Here is a 4636-nt window from a genome sequence, read left to right on the forward strand (position 1 = left end):
TCGTCAACTTCCTCCACTTCCTTAACTTCGTCCACTTCGTCCATTTCGTCCACATCCTCCACTTCCTCCACTTCGTCAACTTCGTCAACTTCGTCCACTTCGTCCACCTCCTCCACTTCCTCCACTTACTCCACTTCCTCCACTTCGTCAGCTTCGTCCACTACTTCGTCCACTTCGTTCATTTCCTCCACTTCGTCCACTTCGTACACTTCCTCCACTTCGTCCACTTCGTCCACTTCGTGCACTTCTTCCACTTCGTCCACTTCTTTGACTTCGTCCACTTCGTCAACTTCGTCCACTTCGTCACTTTCGCCCACTTTTTCAACTTCGTCCACTTCCTCCACTTTCTCAACTTCCTTCACTTCCTCCACTTCGTCCACTTCGTCCACTTCGTCAACTTCGTCCACCTCATCCACTTCCTCCACTTACTCCACTTCCTCAACATCCTCAACTTCCTCCACTTCCTCAACTTCGTCCACTTCCTCAACTTCGTCCACTTCGTCAACTTCCTCCACTTCCTTAACTTCGTCCACTTCGTCCATTTCGTCCACTTCCTCCACTTCCTCCACTTCGTCAACTTCGTCAACTTCGTCCACTTCGTCCACCTCCTCCACTTACTCCACTTACTCCACTTCTTCCACTTCCCCCACTTCCTCCACTTCGTCAGCTTCGTCCACTACTTCGTCCACTTCGTTCATTTCCTCCACTTCGTCCACTTCGTACACTTCCTCCACTTCGTGCACTTCTTCCACTTCGTCCACTTCTTTGACTTCGTCCACTTCGTCAACTTCGTCCACTTCGTCCACTTCGTCACTTTCGCCCACTTTTTCAACTTCGTCCACTTCCTCCACTTTCTCAACTTCCTTCACTTCCTCCACTTCCTCCACTTCGTCCACTTCGTCAACTTCGTCGACCCCATCCACTTCCTCCACTTACTCCACTTCCTCCACATCCTCAACTTCCTCCACTTCCTCAACTTCGTCCACTTCCTCAACTTCGTCCACTTCGTCTACTTCGTCCACTTCGTCAACTTCTTCCACTTCGTCAACTTCCTCCACTTCGTCCACTTCGTAAACTTCTTCCACTTCTTCAACTTCCTCACCTTCGTCCACTTTGTCCACTTCCTCCAATTTGTCAACTTGGTCAACTTCCTCCAATTTGTCAACTTGGTCAACTTCCTCCACTTCGTCCACCTCATCCACTTCCTCCACTTACTCCACTTCTTCCACTTCCTCCACTTCCTCTACTTCGTCAACTTCGTCCACTTCCTCCACTTCCTCCACTTCCTCCACTTCCTCCACTTCCTCCACTTCCTCCACTTCGTCCACTTCGTCAACTTCGTCCATTTCCTCCACTTCGTCCACTTCGTACACTTCCTCCACTTCCTCCACTTCGTGCACTTCTTCCACTTCATCCACGTCTTCGACTTCTTCAACTTCATCAACTTCATCCACCTCGTCAACTTCGTCCACTTCCTCCACTTCGTCCACTTCCTCCACTTCCTCCACTTCCTCCACTTATCCACTTCCTCCACTTCCTCCACTTCCTCCACTTTTTCCTTCACTTCCTCCACTTCCTCCACTTTGTCCACTTCGTCAACTTCGTCAAATTCGTCCACTTCGTCAACTTCAGCCACTTCCCCTACTTCCTCCACTTCCTTCACTTCCTCCACTTCCTCCACTTCCTCCACTTCCTCCACTTCGTCAACTTCGTCAACTTCGTCCACTTCGTCAACGTCGTCCACTTCGTCAACTTCCTCCACTTCCTCCAGTTCCTCCACTTCCTCAACTTCCTCAACTTCGTCCACCTCATCCACTTCCTCCACTTACTCCGCTTCTTCCAGTTCCTCCAGTTCCTCCACTTCGTCAACTTCGTCCACTTCGTCCAATTCGTCCACTTCGTCAACTTCGTCCATTTCCTCCACTTCGTCCACTTCGTACACTTCCTCCACTTCCTCCACTTCGTGCACTTCTTCCACTTCGTCCACTTCTTCGACTTCTTCAACTTCATCAACTTCATCCACCTCGTCAATTTCGTCCACTTCCTCCACTTCGTCCTCTTCGTCCACTTTGTCCACTTCCTCCACTTCCTTCACTTCCTCCACTTCCTCCACTTCCTCCACTTTTTCCTCCACTTCCTCCACTTCCTCCACTTCGTCCCCTTCGTCCACTTCGTAGATTTCGTCAAATTCGTCCACTTCGTCAACTTCGTCCACTTCCTGTACTTCGTCCACTTCCTCCACTTCGTCAACTTCATGCACTTCTTCCTCCACTTCGTCCACTTTGTCAACGTCGTGCACTTCCTCGACTTCCTCCAGTTCCTCCACTTCCTCCTCTTCGTCCACTTCGTCCACTTCCTCCACTTCCTCCACTTCGTCCACTTCGTCCACCTCCTCCACTTACTCCACTTCTTCCACTTCCTCCACTTCCTCCACTTCATCAACTTCGTCCACTTCGTCCACTTTGTCCACTTCGTCCACTTCGTCAACTTCGTCCACTTCCTCCACTTCCTCCACTTCGTCAACTTCCTCCACTTCGTCAACTTCGTGCACTTCGTCCACTTCCTCCACCTCCTCCACTTCCTCCTCTTCCTCCACTTCGTCAACTTCCTCCACTTCCTCAACTTCGTCCACTTTGTCAACTTCGTCCACTTCGTCCGCTTCGTCCACTTCTTCTAGTTCTTCAACTTCGTCACCTTCGTCCACTTCGTCCACTTCCTCCAATTCGTCCACTTCGTCTAATTTGTCAACTTGGTCAACTTCGTCCACTTCGTCAACTTCGTCCACTTCCTCCACTTCGTCCACTTCCTCCACTTCCTCCACATCGTCCACTTCGTCCACTTCCTCAACTTCCTTCATTTCCTCCACTTCGTCCACTTCGTCAACTTCGTCCACTTCCTCCACCTCCTCCACTTCCTCCACTTACTCCACTTCTTTGACTTCCTCCACTTCCTCCACTTCGTCAACTTCGTCCACTTTGTCCACTTCGTCAACTTCGTCCATTTCCTCCACTTCGTCCACTTCCTCCACTTCGTCCACTTCGTGCATTTCTTCCACTTCGTCCACTTCTTCGACTTCTTCAACTTCATCAACTTCATCCACGTCGTCAACTTCGTCCACTTCCTCCACTTCGTCCACTTCCTCCACTTCGTCAACTTCGTCCACTTCTTCCTCCACTTCCTCCACTTCGTCCACTTCCTCCACTTCCTCCACTTCCTCCACTTCGTCCACTTCGTCAACTTCGTCCACTTCGTCAACGTCGTCCACTTCCTCCACTTCCTCCAGTTCCTCTACTTCCTCCTCTTCGTCCACTTTCTCCACTTCCTCCACTTCCTCCACTTCCTCCACTTCCTTCACTTCGTCCACTTCCTCCACTTCCTCCACTTCGTCAACTTCGTCCACTTCGTCCAGTTCTTCCACTTCTTCAACTTCGTCACTATTGAGAGGGTCGCACCTCACACAAAAGTTGATTGCATAAAAGAATGCAGTACAGTGCTAGGAAGTTACTCCTAGGTCGTCTCTCAAGGACCAGTTTGGGTTCAGTCTCAGATCAAACACGTAGTGAGGGGGTTTGTGAATATTTTTTTGGATGCGGAAAATTAAACTGGACTGGAAATTAAATAAAAGAAAATTAAAAACGTGTGAAGTAAATTTCGAAACAGTAAAAACTGAGGGTAAAAGACATCAAAATAAAATAAATGCGTAATCCTTTTTAAATACCCTGAGTGTGCTCTTCCTATTTCTCAATTAAAATTCAAACTAACCTCTAAAATAAATTAACACTTCATAAATAAAAACGTAACACTATGTCCTAAAATTGAAAACGTCACTGTTTGTAGAGAAAGCAAAATGAATATCCATAATAACATCATCGTCCAGCTCCAAAAATAAACCATCATGAACAACTTGAAGGCGATAAATAAAAAGACAATGTATCCAATGTTATAAGCTTGCAACGTATGAGCTCAAAGTGAGATAATAAAAGGCATATTATAATCATTTAAAAGAAGCTTATCACGGAAACAACACAAGAAAATTTGCACGAACAGTAAAACACTGTGATTAATAAAACTACTTCAATCTAAATGTTTTCTAATATATATAATATAAGAAACAAGTTTTCATGCGTGAAAGAAGAAAAAGAAACCAAATCGTTGTGCTGCACCGCTTCAATCAATGCTTGCTGGAAGTGAGCCTTCAACCGTAGCCCTCCATTCTCAGTCACAAGCTTCTACTGTTCTTGCACCTCCTCACGGTCCACTGTCCAGCTCTCTGTAGTCTCACCTCACTACCCTCTACTTCCTGGCTGGAACGTCACTACTCTTGCTCTCTCTACATTACACTACCTACACTACACTACTCCTACTGCCTGGAACGTTAGCTACTCTGCTGGAACTGGCATCCTTTTATTGCCAAAACTCAGACCATACTGTGTACCCCTCTTTCATTCCTGACATGTGCTTCTCAAAGAAAGAAGAAATAAAATTGTCTTTTTCCAGCAGCTTTTTCGTGTGTTTGTCTCCCTAGCACCTTTGTTTTTTTCTTCAATTTATGCTAAAAGTAAACAAAGGTGGGCCCTCCAAATGTGTTGTCCGTGTGTTTTTTCTACTTCCCCTCCGGATGTTGCCAAATTCCTTT

The sequence above is a fragment of the Vigna umbellata genome, chromosome 9, assembly GCF_029865625.1.
Source record: "Vigna umbellata cultivar VRB3 chromosome 9, Vumbellata_1.0, whole genome shotgun sequence".
In the NCBI taxonomy this organism is placed as follows: Eukaryota; Viridiplantae; Streptophyta; class Magnoliopsida; order Fabales; family Fabaceae; genus Vigna; species Vigna umbellata.